This window comes from Sapajus apella, unplaced genomic scaffold, assembly GCF_009761245.1.
Source record: "Sapajus apella isolate SASKATOON/1434 unplaced genomic scaffold, GSC_monkey_1.0 scaffold55, whole genome shotgun sequence".
NCBI classification, from domain to species: Eukaryota; Metazoa; Chordata; class Mammalia; order Primates; family Cebidae; genus Sapajus; species Sapajus apella.
In genome coordinates, this window is record NW_022436995.1 from 3,933,132 (window position 1) to 3,955,498 (window position 22,367).

Consider the following 22,367-nt stretch of genomic DNA (forward strand, 5'->3'; position numbering starts at 1 on the left):
ATAGCCTTAGTCAAATAACTGTGAATAAATCTTTAGACACATTTATTATTAACATGGGTGCAGCTTAATCACTGCATGATACAGTTCCTGTACACCTGTTTCGATTACCAAATAGAGTAATTAAATAAACAATGAACTGAGTCATATCGTTGTGAATGATTTAGAGTGATCTGTAGTAACACATTTTCCTTCTAGGGATATCAGTGTGTAACAGTGCAATTGTCAAGGTAGGGGGCAATATAAAACGCTGGCTTGTACTCCTCATACTTTTGATATCCGTAACTATTTATTTACCTGATATTACCAGTATGAAATACATTAGGGTTAGAAATAATCTGGAGGTTTTATGGTATTAGAGAAAATAATAATCACAGCAATGATAACGTGTTCTTTTAGGACAATGAGAGTATTTCCGATGAAGCACGATTTTAAGCTTAGATTCCATTCTTTGCAACTTAAGATTTAGAGATTAAGAAAAAAGGCCTTGGAGGAAACAGCTACTTCTTTAAATCAGAGGAAAATATTGACTTGCTGGGGGAAGGTTAAAAGTACTAACTGATATATAAATATACTCACTGTACATGGCTTTAGAGGGGTGGCTAGAGGGAAAGAAAGAGGTCTCTGTTGAGCAGGAGACCACAGCGCCATACGCCACATAAACCTGTATACAAATAACAACTTATACTATAACATGGCTAGAGAAACATGGTTACCTGTAGATAAAACACAAAAATGTCAGTTAGTTACTAGGGGCCCAGGTAAAAATCTGAAATTAAATATTCTTTGAACAGTTAACAGGGAATTTATCATTCATGCAATTTAATTCCATCTACCCATAAATCTATTCATTTTCTTTGCAAATTTACTAGATAGATATTTAAGGCTTTCTTTTGGCAGCAAAGGAAACACTGATGAAGCAAAATGTCATTTTTTGTGTATATTTGGTCAACTACGGAAGAAGACAAAAATGTAATTAATGACAAAAATGTAATAAATAAAGTCATAAACACAGAAGTAACCAAGGATTACACCTAGAATATTTTATGGAGAATTTACTGATCGGTGTAGTGGTCCATGGACAGTTATGGTCTGTAAACTGTTTATTACTGGCTCACAATGATGTGAATACAGAAATTGATAGTATGTATTTAGAAAACCACATACTATTTTGACAGAATAATTTCATACCTGTTGAATCAATAATATATACATAGGCTCATGTTTACTATAGTTTTCATTTTTTTTAGTATCATTTTTTTTTATTGTACAAAATGATCTGTCCATGAAGATCTGGGGGAAAATAAAAACCTATTCCATATTGAATATTACTGGAAAGACCCTGCGCTTGAGAGTAAGCTGTTTGCCTTCTTATCTTATCCATCTCATAAGCCCAGGGCCTGTCTTTATAGGCCAATTGTAAATATTCAGTTAACTCTGTTTGAAATGAGTCGACATGACTTTCATTAAGTTCAAAATTCTTATTTCCCAAATCCTAACAGATAAAAGGAGAGAAGTAACTGGGAAAAAAATAAGTAAAGGTCGAATATGAAAACAGGGAAGATGACTCAAAGTCTTTAAATCAGAAGAAAACATGGGTGAAGAGCCAAAATCCTGCACTACCTCAGTGTTCTTAAAAGCATATGCCACACAGGAGAGTAACTGATCTTCATAATTAGGAAACTGCAACAAGAAGAAAATACTCCAAGTATATGTTATTTATAATGAATGATAAACAATGTGATGCATTTTTTAGAGAAATCCAAAGTTTAAAATAATATAATGTCACACAATGAACTACATAAAAGTTGTAAGACTGAAGTAATTACTATTAGTAGTAATATGGGTGAATCTCATAAGCATGCACAAAATGATGCAGAAACCAAAATGTACATAATAAATAATTACATTTATATAAAGTACAAAATAGGCAAAGCTAATCTCTGCTATTAAAAGTCAAATAATGCTTTTCTTTTCGAGACATATTAATTTGGAAGAGGAATGAAGGATACAGTGTGGGTGTAAAACTGGTTCTTTTGTTTTTGGTACTGGTTACACAAATCTGATCATTTTGTGAAAACTATTTTTTTGTAGTTTTAAGTAAACTTGAAAATATTTTTTGTGTTTTGAAATAATGAATATTCAGCTTTCTATAAAGTTCAAACTTGAATGATTATTTTCCTAAACCTCTGGATAAATGATGATTTTTATTGTTTTTGAGTTTAAGTCTTGCTAACATGGGTATATGTGTAACCTAGGTATATGTGTGCTATGGTGGTTTGCTGCACCCACCAATCTGTAATCTAGGTTTTACGCCCCATGTGCATTCGCTATTTGTCCTAATGCTCTCACTCCCCTCTCCCCCGACCCCTGACCAGCCCTGGTGTGTGTTGTTCCGCTCCCTGCGTCCATGTGTTCTCAATGTTCAACTCCCACTTATGTGTGTGAGAACATGCAGTGTTTAGTTTTCTGTTCCTGTGTTAGTTTGCTGAGGATGATGGCTTCCAGCTTCATCCATGTCCCTGCAAAGAACAGGATCTCATTTATTTTTATGACTGCATAGTATTCCATGGTGTATATGTACCACATTTTCTTTATCCAGTCTATCATTGATGGGCATTTGGGTTGGTTCCATGTCTTTGCTATTTTAAATAGTGCTGCAATACATGCACATGTACATGTGTCTTTATAGCAGAATGATTTATTTTTTTGGTGGAGTTACATACCCAGTAATGGGATTGCTGGGTCGAATGGTATTTCTGGTTCTAGATCTTTCTGGTTCTTGATCTTTGAAGAATCACCACACTGTCTTCCACAATGGTTAAACTAATTTACATTCCCACCAACAGTATGAAAGTTCCTATTTCTCCACAGCCTCACCAACATCTATTGTTTCTTGACTTTTTAATTATTGCCATTCTGACTGGTATGAGATGGTATCTCATTCTGGTTTTGATTTGCATTTCTCTAATGATCAGTGCTGTTGAGCTTTTTTTCATATGTTTGTTGGCCACAAACATATGCTTCTCTTGAGAAGCATCTGTTCATATTCTTTGCTCACATTTCAGTGGGATTGTTTGTTTTTTTTCTTGTAAATTTGTTTAAGTTCCTTGTAAATTCTGGAAATTAGACCTTTGTCAAATGGGTAGATTGCATAAATTTTCACTTATTCTGTAGGTTGTCTTTCCACTCTGATGATAGTTTCTTTCACTGTGAAGAAGCTCTTTAGTTTAATTAGATCTCATTGATCAATTCTGGCTTGGTTGCAACTGCTTTTTGCATTTCCATCATGAAGCCTTTGCCCTTGCCTATGTCCTGAATGGTATTGTCTAGGTTTTCTTCTAGGGTTTTATGGTTTGGGGTTTTTAATTTAGGTCTTTAATCCATCTTATCCATCTTGAGTTAATTTTTGTATAAGGTGTAGGGAAGGGGTCCAGTTTCAGTTTTCTGCATATGACTAATCCATTTCCCCAGCACCACTATTGAATAAGAGACCCTTTCCTTTTTCCATTGCTTGTTTTTGTCAGGTTGGTTGAAAATCAGATATTTGTAGATGTGTGATGTTACTTCTGAGGTCTCTATTCTGTTCCATTGATGTATATGTCTGTTTTGGTACTGGTACCATGCTGTTTGGGTTACTGTAGCCTTGTAGTACAGTTTGAAGTCAGGTAGCGTGATTCCTCCAGCTTTGTCCTTTTTGCTTAGGATTGTCTTGGCCATACTGGATCTTCTTTGATCCCGTATGAAATTTAAAGTAGTTTTTTTCTAATTCTGTGAAGAATGTCAACGGCAGTTTGATGGGAATAGCATTGAATCTATAAATTACCTTGGGCAATATGGCCATTTTCATGATATTGATTCTTCCTAACCATGAGGATGGAATGTTTTTGCATTTGTTTGTATCCTCTCTTATTTCTTTGATCAGTGGTTTGGTGTTCTCCTTGGGGAAGTCCTTCACATCCCTCATTAGCTGTATACCTAGGTATTCTATTTTCTTTGTAGCAATTGTGAATGGGAGTTCATTAATGGTTTGGCTCTCTGCTGTCTATTGTTGGAGTAAAGGAATGCTTGTGATTTTTGCACGTTGGTTGTATTTTGAGACTGTGCTGAAGTTGCATAACAGCTTAAAGAGTTTTGGGGCTGAGATAATGGTGTTTTCTAAATATACAATTATGTCATCTGTAAACAGAGACAATGTGACTTCTTCTCTTCCTGTCTGAATAGTCTTTATTTCTTTCTCTTGCCTGATTGTTCTTGTCAGAACTTCCAATATTATTTTGAACAGGAGTGGTGAGAGAGGGCTTCCTTGCCTTGTACTGGTTTTCAAAGGGAATGCTTACAGATTTTGCCCATTCAGATGATATTGGCTGTGATTTTGTCATAAACTGCTCTTATTATTTTGAGATATGATCCATCAATAACTAGTTTTTGGAAAGTTTTAAAATGAAGGGATTTTGAATTTTATCAAAGGCCTTTTCTGCATCTATTGAGATAATCATGTGGTTTTTATCTTTGGTTCTGTTTATGTGATGGATTACATTTATTGATTTGTGCATTTTGAACCAGCCTTGCATCCCAGGGATGAAATCAACCTGATTATGGTGGATAAGTTTTTTGATGTACTGCTGGATTCCATTTGCCAGTATTTTATTAAGGACTTTTGCATTGCTATTCATTAGAACCAGGCTTTAATCCCAAGGATGAAGTTGATCTGCTTATGGTGAAGTTTTTTGATGTACTGCTGGATTCCGTTTGCCAGTATTTTATTGAGGACTTTTGCATTGCTACTCAAGAGATATTGGCCTGAAGTTCTCTCTTTTTTTGTTGTGTCTCTGACAGGTTTTGGTATCAGGATAATGCTGGCCTCATAAAAAGAGTTAGAGAGGAGTCCCTCTTTTTCTATTGTTTGGAATAATTTCAGAAAAAAATGGTATCAGCTCCTTGTTGTACCTCTGTTAGAATTCAGCCGCGAATTCATCTGATACTCAGATTTTTAGGGTTGGTAGGCTATTAATTACTGCCTCAATTTTAGATATTTTTATTGGTCTATTCAGGGATTCAACTTCTTCAGGGTTAGTCTTGAGAGGGTGTACATGTCCAGGAATTTATCGATTTCTTCTAGGTTTTCTAGTTTATTTGCATAGAGATGTTTATGGTATTCTATGATGGATCCCACACCTGCCAGGGGTGAGGCAGGCGCAGAACAGTGAGGGGTGTGTAGGCGAGTAAGTGCAGGGTCTGGACACTGCACACAGCCAGGCACACAGGCTTCTGCATCAGGGCAGGCAGCTCCAGGCACTGGCACAGGTGGTGGCTCCATGCGAAGCTGTGGCTGGACCAGATGCATTGCACATGGCTGCTACAGCAGGCACCCATGTATGGACAAGGGGAATGCAGTGGTACCTAGAAGCTTGGAGATGCCAGGAAATGCAAAGCTCGAAAGAAGGTGTCACAGCCCTGGCTCAGGGATCCCCTAGGTCTGGGTTCCCCAAAGGGCTTCAGCTCTTTTCTCCTCACCTCCAGCAATGTGGTGAGCGGGAAGAGGGGTTTCATTTTGGCCTTGTTTGTGTTACAGCTCTTTCTGTCCAGCCATTCTGTGGGTCCCAAGTTCTTGTCCCATGTCCTGGAAGAGTGAGGTAAGTGGACAACTCAAAGGCGAGCAAGACAGAAATTTCATTGAGCAAAAGAAACAGCTCTCAGGAGATCTGAAGTAGATAGCTCCTTTCTGCAGCCAGGTCATCCAACAAGTGTTCAGCTCTCAGCAGAGAGTAGTCCCACATTGGGTAGCTCCTTTCCACAGGTCTCGACATCTGTCCTAATCTGTCTGCATCTGGGGTTTTTATGGGCTCAGAAGTGAGGAAGCATGTGCAGATTGGTCCATGGGTGGCCATGGGCAGGCCTGGAAAAAGCACTATACGTTCTCACTATGGGCAGCAGACTCAGTCTAGAACTAGCAGCTGGATCCCCAGGCTTCAGGTTGTCCCTGGCTTGAAGGTGAGATTTCACTAGGGACCCACCCCTTTCTATCAGGAGCCTGTTTTCCACCTGCCTCTGTCCACATGCCGTCCACAGTGACCAGGCCAAGCTGAGGGGCACTTGTAGGCCTGCATGAGCCACCATTACCCCCCTCTGCAGTCTCCCTCCCTGAGTTTATCAGTGCCCAAAGTTGCAGAGGGGGCTGAAGCACTGAAAAGTGAAGGGAGGGAGAATCGGGGTAGGCAGGGGGTGGGGAGCATGCTGAGGGTGGCTCAGTACAGGCCTGCAGGTGCCCATCAGTGCCCTAAGTTTCTGTCAGTGCCACTCCTAGTGCATGCACACGTGGCCAGGTCAAGACAGTGCCCAGACTTGGCTTCAACTTTCCTTCAAAATCAGAGCAGGTGCTGGGAGCAGGAAGAGGCCAGGGAGCAGGAGCAGGTACTTCCAAGCCTGCAAGGGTAGGGGGGTTTCCTCAGTCCCCTAGAGTGTAGGGGTGCCTGAATTCAGAGCCATGACCAGGCAGCTGCAGCTGCACTTGCTAACTTGGTAGGGGGTGGGGTTCCCACCTGTTCCCAGCCCCCAATGGCTCCATGAGCACACAGCCCTGGTGCACCTTCCCGGCTGCAGCCGGCATCTTTGCAGTGGTCACTCCAGATGGACCATCATTGCCATCACCATGTGATTTTGTTGTGTTGTTTTGTTTGTTTGTCTTTAACTACTTTGTTTTCTTTGCCTGAGATTGTATCTTATTATTTTACCACTCAATACCATAAAGGATCATTATTATAGAATAAATAGCACATTAAGAAATAAATTCTTTAAGACAGAATTGGTCATGTAAAACAAGTTGTACCCATTTTAAGCCCAATAATATTGATTGTTAATATTTAAGTAGGGTTCATTTAGTCCCATCTCTCAATAGATAAATAGATCAATGGAAAGATAGATGCATGAATGGATAGACAACTAGTTAGATAGATAAGCACATACATAATGCCTGTTAACTTGGGACTTTGTTGCAAAAAAAAAGCAAAGTATATATTAATAATGATTTAAATTACTGTTTGATATAAGTACTTTTTAATAATACTCATAAACTACGAATTGCAGATGCTGCAAATGGATTCTGATATCAGCCTTCAAGTCCTTTTTTATCAACTACTATAGCCAAATAAATAGTTCCTGTTTAGTTTATATTTGTATTAGTTATCTATTGTTGTGTAACAAATTACCCCAAAACTTAGCAACTTAATGTATTTACTATCTCACATCGTTTCTGAATATCCATTATCCTAGAGCAGCCTGGCTGAGTGATTTAGGCTAAGAGTCCCTCAAGGAGTTAAGATTTCTAGTCATCTTGAAGCTTAACTAGGGCTGAAGGATCAGCTCACTTGATTATTAGCAAGCCTGAATTCCCTTAAACTACTATCCATAATTGCTATTATTAACAGAGAGAAAATTATATTTGAATATATAACAAGAAAATATAATTATAGGAAAACAAAAATTTTTTTTGATTGTGAGTTGTCAAACTTTGATATAAAACAACATATTCTAAAATTTTTAATGTTTATGGCAGAGAGGTTAATATAATATTTTATTTTATATTACAGGATATCATGTGCCTTCTGGGATTTTATAGTATTCCATGGATATGGTTTGTGAAGAGTTTTGACAGGAGAGAAGGTCTACCATTTTCATACAGTGAAAAAGTGTCCAAATTCTTATACATTTCTAATTTGTAACACTATATTATTAAGTACTTATGTTAAAAAAATAACAGTTTTATTTAATTTGTGAGTGCAGGTACACTTCAAATCTGTGCTGCATGTCTACGCTTATGTGTCTGTGTATACCAAGTTCTGTTTGAGAATCTTGTGACATCAACCTCTTAGGTGGCAAGAAGAGTCTTTTTGGCTTCTGAATGTTTTTTCTTGTTCTTTCTATTACCCTTAAAAGGAATTTTAATGATGGTACAGATGACTGGGGTCTAGTGTGGACTGATTCTATGATGATAACTTGAAAATTTTGGAAAGTGTTTCAGGGATAGTAAGCACCAGGGAGCGCATCAGCAACGGCATCACCTACAGTTTACAACCAACCAAAATCCTAATAAATACTCTGCACTGAACATATATTGTGTTACAATTTTCAAATTTAGAGTGAGTTCTTATATCACTAATGGTGAAACAGTACAAACAAAAATCAATGATATTTTAGCAAAACAAGCACTTACAATGAAGGCAGGAGGTATTTCTTCTTTTGTATTTTTTTTGTTGGCCCTGTATTGATCTAAATATGGAAAATGGCCATTGTTTTATGGGGAATATACACATAATTAGAGCTGCATGGAAAATCTTCATATCATCTGTGAAATTATTTTTGCTAGAATTTTTCATTTTTTGCCAAGGGCCTTTTTGTTAATTTAGTCATACATAAAAATAATTTTCGTGTAAGAACAGCTTTCTACATTCTCTATTCTAAAATTATCATCTATTTTTTCCTCAGGGAAAAAATAGTAATCTTGTATGTGTACTAGAGAAAAAATAAATCAATATAAGGAATTGTCACAGTTAATTCACGTTTGATTATTCAAGGTTTTTACACAGTGAATTGTAACTTGGATCACTCAGGGAGGCTTTAGGCTTTCAGTAAGAGAAAACTCAATTAAACATGGCTTAAGCAATATGGACGATTAATTCAAAAATTGTAACCTGAAGCTCTAATGTGGTACCAAAGCTGTTGAATCCAACACCTCTGAGAGGCTATTAGCTCTATTGTCATGATGACAAAATCAGTCCTTTTGCTCCAGGTATCCTCTCTTTCCACATCAGTGACCAGCACAGGCATGAAGACAGGGCATGGGGTACCTTCTAGTAGCTGTCTCTTTATCAAAGTAAAGTTCTGTTTTGCAAAGTGAACAATGAAGACAGTTCCCAGGCCCACATCTATCAAGTGAAAGAGACTACATATGAGCCCCTTTCTTCCATTTATGTTCAAAGTTAGCTTGTTTACTTTGTACTTTACTTTATAAAATAAAATGCAAGAGAACACATTTGAACTTATACTTGGTTGAGATTTACAATAAATAGGTAATTTTAATATATTTTAAGCTTAAATATATTAAAGAATTTAGTTAACATAGTTCAATTGGCTTCTCTAGGAACAATCTGAATACTAACTGCAATTGACAAAAAGTATGCTGGGCAAAAATTTTGTTTCTAGAATTATAAATATCTAAGTTAAAGGTAAATGCATGGCATTAGAAAAATTTCTTTGTTTCAATTGTAAAATGTGGATAATAATAGGGTGTGTGTTTGTGTGTGCGTGTGTGTGTAGCATTAAATAAGATCATGCTTGTAAAATGTCTCATGTATTGTTTCACTAAGTTAGCATTCAGCAAATATGAACTATCAAAAGGTTGCTAATGAAGAAGAAGAAAAAGATGATGATTTGATCTTATCTTTCTGTCTCTGACCTGGAAACTAAGCATGTGCCACATGAATCACATATACATAACCCTATACTGATATAAGTAAGTTAACTATTTTAGTGCTCAGTTTAATATATATCCTTCTTCTTTTTCATGTCATTTATTGAATATTGAGTGTTCTCTAGACACAGTGCAAAGCCCTTTGTTTAACTTGTTTTAATCACCAATTAATACTTGTTTTACTGAAGAAAAATCAGGTTCAGAAAGTTAAATAAGTCATTTAAATCACAGTTAGGGAAGATATAGGTCTGCCTTGCTTCTAGCTTCTGTTTTTGACCACTTTAGAATTCTGCTTCTCTTTTACAGTGCTTTTATGATTTTTTCTTTCTTTTTCTTTTTTTTTTTTTAACAAAACCCATTTATATAATTAAATTTTAAAACACAAATTTTGTCTTTGGGTTTAGATACTCTAGAGTTCTGTTTTCAATTTTCTTCTTTTCTCTTGTACTCTTCATTCATCACACATCCTCTTTACATATTTAATACACATGTGAAGGAATTGTATGAGAACAGTTGCAACTTGTTAACTAGTTTCCCTGTGCAAACATTGGCATTGTGTAACACTCAGGGGTCCCTAGAGGGGCAGAACTAATAGAACATATGTATATATGAAAGGGAGTTTATTAAGGAGAATTGACTCACATGATCACAAGGTAAAGTCCCACAATAAGCCTCCTGCAAGCTAAGGAGCAAGGAAGCCAGTGGTGGATCAGTCTGAGTCCCAAAACCTCAAAAGTAGAGAAGCCAACAGTGCAGCTTTCAGTCTGCAGCCAAAGTCCTGAGAGCCCCTGGCAAACCACTAGTGTAAGTCCAAGAGTTGAAACCTGAAGAACTTGGAGTCCGACGTTTGAGGGCAGCAGAAATCATCCAGCAAGGGAGAAAGATGAAGTCCAGAAGACGCAGCAAATCTGCCTCTTGCAATTTCTCCTGCCTGCTTTATTCTAGCTGTGCTGGCAGCTGATTAGATGGTGCCCACTCTGACTGAAGGTGGATCTGTCTGTCTCTCCCACTTCACTGACTCAAATGTTAATCTCTTTGGGCAACACCTTCACAGACACAACCGGGAACAAAAGTTCGCATGCTTCAATCCAATGAAGTTGACACTCAGTATTAGCCATCACACACTGCAAATAGTTTCTAGATGTTTTTCCTATTAAAATTTATTATTTTTCACTGAATTTCTTCTCTGTCAATAAACTATTTTTAATTTCTTATAGGAAATGAATACTTACTGACTAAACAGATAACAATGAAGTTTTCACATAAATTGGCATTTGCCTGTCTTATTGTAATATTGAATTTTGACTGGATGATGTATTTATAGATCATGAGATGAACTGAAATGTGTTCCCCTAAAATTCATATGTTGAATCCCTAATTCCCAGTACTTCATATGTGGCTATATTTGAAGTTAGGGTCTTGAAAAAAAGTTATGATTAAGTTAAAATGAGGTCTTTAGAGTGGGACCTAATGTAATCTGAATGGTGTTCTTATAAGAAGAGGAAATCTGGACACATCTAGAGACAGCAGACATGACCATGCAGAAATAAGAGACCATGTCAGGACACAGTGAGGTGGCAGCCATCACAAGTGAAGGAGACAGGCCCCAGGAGAACCAAACCCTGCCAGCACCTTCATTTTAGACTTCCAGCCTCCTCTTTGAGAAAACAAATTTCTGTTGTTTAAGCCACTCAGTACACAGTATTTTGTCATGACAGCCCAAGCTGACTAATTTATTTATTCAAAGAATATGCACCACAATTCTCCACTTCAAATATGTTCCTAGTGCCTTAGCATGGAATGTTGGATAAAGGGAAGCATCCTGGCAATTATGAAATGTTGTAGAATGTTACTACCATGGATGAAAAGAACAGAGTATAAAGCGAGGCTGAGAAATTGTGATACTTATTGCAGTTGTTGGAATCGATGATCAAAATCATGATCATGATAATGTACCATGAAAATCAAAATTTTCAGGTGAATTTTTGTGAAAGAAAGTTTTTTTGTGGGAGATTATGAAAGTGTATATCTAACAATATGAATGCTATTAAACTGATGTCACTCAATTGTTAGTAATTATCTGTACACTGTAGCAACTAAGTCATTTTATACTAGGGAGTTCAATGTAATGAACAGCTTATAGAAATAGGTAACACCATTCTCTTTCCCTTTTCCAGGCTCTTACTATATATATATGATTATACAATCATATATAATATATAAATATATATTATAAATATAAATTTATAATATATTGTAAATTTATAATTATATATAGTGAGTGAGTGGGGGCCAGAACTATATATATATATATATATATATATATATATATATATACACACACACAGCAGGAGCCAATAACTATATTTACACACCACATATAGTGTCTAAATAAACATAAATGAATTTTATCTATTTCTATATCTATCTTCTGATTTACATGGAAATTGAAATGCCTCATAGGTGAATGACACGTACTAGGTATATAGATTGGCATATAAAAATGGACATACTAGGTATATACTAGTATAAAAAGACATACTAGGTATATAGATTGGCATATGAAAATGGAGACAATTGGCAGGATGTTGAGCTATCACAGAAGATGTCACCAAGGAATTTGTGAAGTGTGGCATGATGAGGCAGCTTTAACCATAGGCCCTGAGGTTCCTAGTACTGTGTGACAGCTTTGACCTAGATTTTCTAAAAGCTGATATGTGCTGTGGGGATAAAGAGCTGTGTGAAATGCTGAAAGAGTCATGTATTTAAAGTCTGTATTAATTTGAGAAGCAGAATAAAGACAAAAGAGATATTTGACTATTCTCTTCAGAGAGTTCAAATAACACCTTTTTTTGTAGGCAATGCAACAACAGCATAAGTGTAAGCCTAGATGGCATTCTGATAGTTGTCTAAGTGGAAAATAGAGGGCTTGGAGGAGAGAGCTAGGCAGTATATGGAGAGCAATGTGAGTGAAGCCGGCCTTGGTCCCGAGGATTCTTATGTCCATTTGGCATTTAATCCAAGGCCGTATACATTCTCAAATTTTCAGCCTGGGTGACAGAGTGAAAAAAACAAATTTCTGTTTTATCTTCTTTGTCTTCCTACCCTCCATCCCCAGCTAGGCTTCAGTTTCTGTTGTTTTCCCCTTTGTGTCCATGTGTTATTATTATTTAGCTCTTACTTACAAATGAGAACCTGCTGCAGGGGGCAGTGGCTCCCGCCTGTAATCCCCGTACTTTGGGAGCCTGAGGCAGGCGGATCACAAGGTCAGGAGTTTGAGACCAGCATGATCAACATGGTGAAACCCCATTCTGGATGAAGAGAGCCTCTTGGAAGGACACTGAAGTTCTGCAGTTGTGGAGGTTCAAAATGTGGAGCCAATAGCTATTCTGATTTACTTGTTTTTCACAGGTGGATCAGGTTTTGGGAACATTTTTGATGGCACTGTGACCTATCCCCCAAACCAAGGGGAGATAATCAAACTAACTGCTGAGTGTCCTTATTGGAAATGTTTTTTATATGTAAGGCTTGAAACTAAAATATAATTCTCATGTTATGCATTTTCTACTATGATTTAAAGCTCTATAATTTTTTTTAACACATGATTTTGTGGGAGTTCATGCTTCACAGTTATTCTTTGTTGTACTCCAGATTTTATAATTCAGAACAAAATAATGATTTTATACTGTAATTAAATTGGACGATTTCCAAATTTTGACCCTTTTTAGGAACAACTGAAAAGAAATGCCAAGAGTGGAATTAACATTCATGCCTGTAATCCCAACACTTTGGAAGTCTGAGGCAGGCAGATTGTATGAGCCCAGGAGTTCGGGACCAGCCTGGGAAAATGGCAAAACCATTAGCCAGGTGTGGGGATGTGCACCTGTAGCCTCAGCCTACTCAGGAGGCTGAGGTGGGAGGATGGCTGGAGCTTAGGAGGCAGAATTTGCAGTGATCTGAATGCAGTTCAGCCTGGGTGACAGAGTAAAACTCTTTTTCAAAAAAAAAAAAAATACATTTTGTTAGGTTTGTCAAAGATCAGATGGTTGTAGGTGTGTGGTGTTGCCTCCGAGGCCTATGTTCTGTTCCATTGGTCTATATCTCTGTTTTGGTACCAGTACCATGCTGTTTTGATTACTGTAGTCACGTAGCATAGTTTGAAGACAGGTAGTGTCATGTCTCCAGCTTTGTTCTTTTTACTTACAATTGACTTGGCTATGCAGGCTCACTTTTCGTTCCATATGAAGTTTAAGGTGGTTTTTTCCAGTTCTGTGAAGAGGGTCATAGGTAGCTTGATGCGGATAGCATTGAATCTGTAAATTACTTTGGGCAGTATGGCCATTTTCACAATATGGATTCTTCCTAACCATGAGCATGGAATGTTTTTCCATCTGTTTGTGTCCTCTTTTATTTCCTTGAGAAGTGGTTTGTAGTTCTCCTTAAAGACATCCTTTACTTCCTTTGTTAGTTGTATTTCTAGGTATTTTATTCTCTTCGTAGCAATTGTGAATGGAAGTTCACTCTCCATTTGGCTCTCTTTTAGTCTGTTATTGGTGTATAGGAATGCTTGTGATTTCTACAAGTTGATTTTGTATCCTGAGACTTTGCTGAAGTTGCTTATCAGTTTAAGGAGATTTTGGGCTCAGATAATGAGGTCTTCTAAATATACAATCATGTCATCTGCAAATAGAGACAACTTGACTTCCTCCTTTCCTAATTGAATATCCTTTTTTCTTTTTCTTGCCTGATTGCCCTGGCTAGAACTTCCAGTACTATATTGAATAGGAGTGGTGAGAGAGGTCATCCTTGACTAGTGCCGGATTTCAAAGGGAATGCTTCCAGTTTTTGCCCATTCAGTATGATATTGGCTGTTGGTTTGTCATAAATAGTTTTTATTATTTTGAGATATGTTCCATCAATATCTAGATTACTGAGAGTTTTTAGCATAAAGGTTGCTGAATTTTGTCGAAGGCCTTCTCGGCATCTATTGAGATAATCATATGGTTTTTGTCTTTGGTTCTGTTTATGTAGTGAATTATGTTTGTGAAATATATTTTAGACTTGCATATGTTGAACCAGCCTTGCATCCCCAGGAAGAAGCCTACTTGATCATGATGGATAACCTTTTTGATGTGCTGTTGCAACTGGTTTGCCAGTATTTTACTGAAGATTTTTGCATCTATGTTCATCATGAACATTGGCCTGAAGTTTTCTTTTTTTGTTGGGTCTCTGCCAGGTTTTGGTATCAGGATGATTTTGGTCTCATAAAATGATTTGGGAAGGATTCCCTCTTTTTGTATTGTTTGTAATAGTTTCAACAGGAGTAGTACCAGCTCCTCTTTGTACATCTGGTAGAATTCAGCTGTGAACCCGTCTGGATCTGGACTTTTTTTGGTTGGTGGGCTATTAATTGCTGCCTCAACTTCAGCCCTTGTTATTGGTCTATTCAGGCTTTCAACTTCTTCCTGGTTTAGGCTTGGGAGGGTGCAAGTGTCCAGGAATTTATCCATTTCTTCCAGGTTTACTGGTTTATGTGCATTGAGTTATATGTAGTAATCTCTGATGGTAGTTTGCATTTTTGTGGAATCAGTGGTGAAAACAAGCAATGGGGAAAGGATTCCCTGTTTAATAAATGGCGTTGGGAAAACTGGCTAGCCATGTGCAAAAAGCACAAACTGGAGCTCTTTCTGACACTTTACACTAAAATTAACTCCAGATGGTTTAAAGATTTAAACATGCAATAAAATTTTTAAAAAAGACCTAACACCATAAAAACCATAAAAGAAAACCTAAGCAAAACCATTCAGGACATAGGCATAGGCAAAGACTTCATGACTAAAACACCAAAAGCATTGGCAACAAAAGCCAAAATAGACAAGTGGGATCTAATTAAACTCCAGAACTTCTATACAGAAAAAGAAACAATCATTAGAGCGAACCAGCAACTAACGAAACGGTAAAAAATTTTTGCAATGTACCCATCTGACAAAGGGCTAATATCCAGAATCTACAAAGAACTAAAACAGATTTACAAGAAAAAGAAAAACCCATTCAAAAGTGGGCAAAGGATATGAACAGACACTTTTCAAAAGAAGACATATATGAGGCCAACAAACATATCAAAAAATACTCATCATCACTGGTCATTAGAGAAATGCAAACCAAAACCACATTGAGATACCATCTCACACCAGTTAGAATGGCGATCATTACAAAATCTGGATTCAACATATGCTGGAGAGGATGTGGAGAAATAGGAACACTTTTACACTGTTTGTGGGAGTGTAAATTAGTTCCACCATTGTGGAACACAGTGTGGTGATTCCTCAAGGATCTAGAAATAGAAATTCCATTTGACCCAGCAATCCCGTTACTGGGTATATATCCAACGGATTATAAATCATTCCATTATAAAGATACATGCACAGGTATGTTCATTGTGGCACTTTACAATAGCAAAGACCTGGAACCAACCCAAACACCCATTAATGATGGACTGGACAAGGAAAATGTGGCACATATACACCATGAAATACTATGCAGCCATAAAAAACAATGATTTTGTGTCCTTTGTAGGGACATGGATGAATCTGGAAACCATCATTCCCAGCAAACTGACACAAGAACAGAAAATCAAACACCACATGTTCTCACTCATAGGTGGGTGTTGAACAAGGAGAACACATGGACACAGGGAGGGGAGTATCACGCAGTGGGGTCTTTTGGGGGGGGTTAGGGTAGGGACAGCAGGGAGTGGGAAGGTTGTGGGGGATAACATGGGGGAAACACCAGATATAGGTGACATAGTGATGGAGGCAGCAAACCACCTTGCCATGTATGTACCGACGCAACAACCCTATATGATCTGCACATGTACCCTAGAACCTAAAGTACAATTAAAAAAAAACTTTCCAACCATAAAGTCTATTCTATTTTTAATTGTTTTACTGAATTTCCAAATGACCTAATTTTGCTCAATCATTTCCCTCAGTTTTACAAACAAAAACAAAATAAGCAAAGAACAATGGTTAATAAAGGTGACAATTCCTTGAAAGATCATTTCAGTAACAAGCAGTCTACATAATACAGCAGTATTATACAAATATACCATATGCAGTGCTGTTATATGATCTGCCTGAATTTATAATTACTATTCCCTTGCACTTTCCTTTTTTGGAGGGTTATTCATTTCACTTTCAGGTGGATTATTTTCTGAATGCCATTTCTTGCTCTCTTCCTATACAATTTGTGTTTTTCTTTTCTTAATCTCTCTTATAGTCTAAATTGAAAATCTGAAGAGAGTTCATGTTTACATTACTATTTGCAGTCTTTAAGTGAAGCACTCAAGTCATCCTGGGTTTAGGAACCCATTGTAACTGCCAGATACTAAATTCCAACTACAAGTATTTTCAGTCTATTTCAGAAAGCAAGATAAACATGTCAGATAACTGTTACCTCTTCTGTCAATTGACATAAACATAAAAGTCATTAAAAAATTTTAGACCCTACTTGCCTAAATAAATCAAGTAAATGTAAAGCCAGGTTTTTCCCCATTTGCCCTGTGTTTTATGAAATCCTGAATCTCTACTAACAGCCATTTCTGTAGGCACTCCAAACAAATGTAGTTACAAATAGAACAGTCTTTATGATGGTAAAATATTTAAAATAATATTTTTAGGTTGTTCGTTTAGGAGTATTGCATTAGAGGTGGATAGTAAAATATAGACTAAAGGATGTGATCACATTTAACTGTGCAAAATAAAAAACTAGGCTTGAGAAATCAAGCCTAGTTTCAGCACTTATTAGTTTATAGGCATTAGTAGCTAGAATAGACTTTAGGTCAGTATTTCTAATAACTTAAAAGGCATGTAATTAAATCATGATTTGGGGAAAACTTTCAAATATGCTATATAGATAGTGCTATTATTACAATTATACATTTAATTTGATTCTGTAATGGCTTAAATTGCTACAGTTTTCCTTGGTAATACACATCTGAGAATGTTCTCACAGCTTAAGATTATGCTTCTGTCTGTGTCTTATAGTAAATACACTTGTATGGGCAGAAAACTTAGTGTTTATCAAGAGTTAAGAACAGATTTTCAAACTTTTTTTTATCTTGAAAAAAATATAGATTCCCTGGGCACCACATTAAAATTCTGATTAATAAGACCTGAGATGAGTCACAAAATAGCACAGAGTATTCATGTGTGTGTGCTTTCTTGTTGTTGCGAAGGTTCTGGTGGTTGGGAAGAAAGAGAACAATACATTGATATTAAGCAATATAGAAATGATAGTCTTTAAAAGAGAAGCTCCTTTTGTATTTCACCATTAGGCCTTTTCAATACTAAAACAAGAGAATGATTTTGGTCAATTAAAGAAGGCTGTGTGTTATTAAATCTTTATATTATGGAAGTAAACATTAATGTTTCCATGAGTATAAGCCACCCTCCAGGCCTAGCATTTGCAAAAGGAGTGGATATGCACCAGTTGTTCTTTTAGAGACTTGATTGCACTCTGTTGTCTGGGAGGCTGAGAAATGAAGTAACCCCTGAGAGTGAGAAATTAAGCACCTCCTTTATTTGACTCTGCCTCTTCCCCAGGGAACAGAATGGAGCTTTGACTTCACAGAGAAGACTCTGGCCAGTTGTTAATTCATAATACAGGCTTTAGGAACATTATAAGATTTATCTTCTTGAATAAGCCACATCATCAGTTGATTTCCCTAGTGTCTTTTAAATTCAAAAACCAATGAAATAACAAAAACTGAATATTACTAAACACATAGAAAATAAATTATCCAATGAAAATCGCTTTTGCTTAATATTTTTGGCAAACTGTTTTTCTTAAAAATAAGAGGTTATTATTCGTTAAGTGGAATTGAAAGTTTATACTGTACCATGAAAAAGTCAAAAAATAAATGTGATAAGAAAATAGATCATCCTGGCCAGGCACGGTGACTCATGCGTGTAATTCCAGCACTTTGGAAGGCTGAGACAAGCAGATTGCTTTAGTCCAGGAGTTTGAAACCACCTGGGCAACATGGAAAAACCCCCCAGTCTCTACAAAAATTAGCCAGGGCTGATGGTGTGTGCCTATAATCCCAGCTACTAGGGAGGCTGAGGCAGGAGAATCACATGAACCCATGAAGCAGAGGCTGCAGTGGCCAAGATCACACCACTGCACTCTAGCCAGGGCAACATAGTGAGAACCTGTCTCAAAAAAAGAAAAAAAGAAAAGAAAAGAAAAGAAACTAGATCATAAATCGCAACTGAGGTTATTGTTCCTGTGGACTGTTCCTGTAGATATTTGGGCAGAACAAAATGAGGATTCTCTGTAAAGAAGGATAACATAGTTGGTCTGTTGTTTCAATAGATCAAGAAAAATTGCCTCTTGAAATTTTTTCCCTGGCATAAGGTATTCAAACATCTAGGTACAGTCTCTCCTTTATATACATCGTGTTACAATTATAGGATGGCCAGGTGCTGTGGCTCACACTTGTAATCCCAGCATTTAAGGAGTCAGAAGCAGAAGGATAGTTGAGGCTTCCTGGGCAATATAGTAAGACCCCGTTCTCAAAAAAAAAAAAAAAAAAAGAACTATAAGATGAACTTCAGGTTTTATTTCTTAGGAAGTTCCCAGTCATTCTACAAATGTTTTTATCAATGAATTTGATTTTGACAAGTGAAATCAATGATGTATAAGATAAATAAATAAAAATTAATTACCTGTTAGAATTAGGATATTCTAGTAAGATCTTCCTTTTGACATAAGACATCAAAAGTGCATAGTCATAGCACTTTAATGCCCTATTGTCTCTTTTTAGTTTAAGGAATGCAGATTTCAATTTTATGGGTCATATGAGTGCAAATAAATAAATTAATAAGCATCTCTAGTTAGCAGAAAATTTCTATCATTTAAAAGCTGTTAAAATATTATTTTCTTAAACACATTTTCAGTTTTATCCTGTTTTAGATTGGCAGTTTATATTTTACTTTTTATTACTTGCTACTTCACATTTTCTTACTAATTTATTTAAACTTTTTTTATTTGAATTTTTGTTGGTTTTGAATCACATTTAAAGACTTCTGGATTTTTATGAGACAATGAGACACACATATAAATACACAGATGCAACTTAATCAGGTATCAATTCATACAAGATGTTCATAGAAATAACTTTATATCTGTAGCACAAAATAAATGTTTTTGAATAAAGATGGCTTTGAGAGACACATTTATTTATCCTTCATGTGATAAAATCCAGAAGACAAAGAGAGATGAAGAAAAATCAAGCCTAGTTTCAGACTAACCCAAAGTTTATGCACAAATACTGTGTTTTCAAATCTAAGTTCTGCTGCAGGCATGATATGAAATTCTGATTAGGTCACTATACGTATGTGGTACATACATGGCCTCCTAAAGAGAAATTACTAATGAGAGTCTTTATACTTTTCTATTCATGTTCATCTAGATATTCAAAAGTTGATAAAATTTCAGGAAATCTATCATTATTTTAACACTGAGTGATGCAATGCATATAGTGTTAAGTAAACTATGTAACCAAAATGTCTTGTCTATCAGACTTCATAAGGCATCATTGCTTTTATCTGAAACCATTAAACCAGTTTCTAAATTTATCTAAATATTACTAAGTTGGAAGCATTTTAAAAATTGGTTGAGGTGCACTATGGAAAGGCAGCATATTCATTTTTTATCTCTCTTGTTAAATTAATATTTCCCCAGTGGCAGGTAAATACAACCTTATTTTCAACATATTTTGTAAGATTCTATGGCATTCTGTTTTTTTAAAATTTCAAGTAAAATCTCAAAACCTGAATAAAGGAAGGCAGGTAATGTTAAATATTGTTAAATGAATAAGGATCTGAGAAAGTAAGTTTTCTTCTAATATGTCTTCATAGTATAATGACAAATTAGCTTCATTTTTAAAACATTCTTTTAATTTCCATGAAAAGGAGCATTTGGACACAAATGTAAAATCAACAATATAAACTTTATAAGGCCAAATAAATATAAAGGGCCCTTGCGGAGAATATCTTTTGATAGCATTATCTTTCTTATGTCAGTATATTTAATCCCTATTACAGAGATTGAATAACATAGATTGTTTCTATAGACTTATTTCTCAGACTTGCTATATTTTTAGCCCTTTGATTCATTGTGACAATGCATCTGGGACACCTGTATTATTTAAAAACGTTCTCATGATGACACTCTCAATTTTGAAACCATTCATTTGCTCATATTGCCCCCAGAGAAAAATCTAAATTCCTTAATGAGATTTAAGGAGTCCTTCAGCATTTGGCTTCTGAATTAACTCCTCAACCCAGTCTCTTACTGCTCTCCAACCCGGCATTCATTTATTTAGTCAATCAACATCTGTCTTTAGAGTATCTATTGTGTGTCAAGAACTGACCTAAACTGTGAGGATACAAAGGTAAATATGACCTATTATCCATGTTCTCTTGAAATGTAAGATTGAAGAGAAGGGAAATAATTCACTTGTTTAACACATATTTGTTCAGACACTATATGCCAGGCCCTGATCTAGATGCTGATGAAATAACATTCAAACAGCAAAAATTATATCCTGAAACACAGATAGGAATGCTCAAATATCGGCAGTAAACAAGTACAGTAGTACCCCCTTATCTGTTGTTTCACTTGCACATGCTTCAGTTACAAGCAATCACCTGTGGTCAAGAGTACTATATTACAGAGAAAGAGAGAGTGAGCATAATATTCACTTAATTTTTATTACAGTATAGTATTACAGTTCTCCTATTTTATTATTACATTATTAATCTCTTACTGTACCTAATTTGCAAATTATACTTTTCCCTTGGTATGTACAAGTAGGAAAAAACAGTGTTTTTGGGGTTTTGTACTATCCGTGGTTTCAGGCACCCACTGGGGGGTCTTGGAACATACCTCTCGCAGACAAGAGGGGACTACTGTAATGATGAAAGTAAGTGATTATAAATGGCTGCAACTATTAATACTGAGATTCTATAGGTTTTCATGATGGTAATATAAAGGAGATGTGGTCACTTAAATATGTCTTTGAGGAGCTGATATTTAAGCTGAGCAAAAGATTGATCCAATTGTGGCAGAACCAAATGGGCAAAGAGTATAAACAAGGAAAGAGATTAGAGTGTTGAAGATGTGAACCAATGCATGAGAAACTGAAGAATAGTGAACATTTAAAGAATGCTAAAAAAGTAAGAAGCAGGTAAATAATCCAGAGTATTAAGAACCATGAGAATGAGCATGCACTCTGTATTCTAAATATTTTGATTTCCAAGAAGGTGCCATGTTTTCCATTTACAATCTGTTTTTCACTGATAATGTTTCCTTTTATATCTGCTATTATTTTCTAGTCACCCCTAGCATTGATTCTTCTTCCTCAAAACCTTCCTCCTTTTCCTTTATAACCCATTTATGCTCCTACTTTGCCTCAGTTGTGGCATTCATCATACTATATTGTAAATCACATATTTGTCTGAATCCATAGGCTGTAGTTTCCTTGGGCTGGTGCTATTTAATTTTAACCTTTCTGTCTTTAGCACCTAGCACAATGGCTGGCACATAGCGAATGCCTGGAAAATATTTGTAAAACAAATGTGTTCATTTCCTAGTGTCAGCTCTGCCTCAATGCATTTCATTCAATGTTAAGCTTGTTCAGCTCTTGAAATGTCAATTATCCCTAAAGCCAAGCAGAAGTATTAGACATGGTGATTGCTCTCCTAAGTGTCTTCACTTCCAGCTGGGATCCTGGACCTGGCACTGAAGCCAAGCTACAAGTGACCTAATTAGTCCTTTGGTTATTTCCAAAAAAAAAAAAAAATGGGAATAATCATGAAAGGGTATAGCCAAAAAC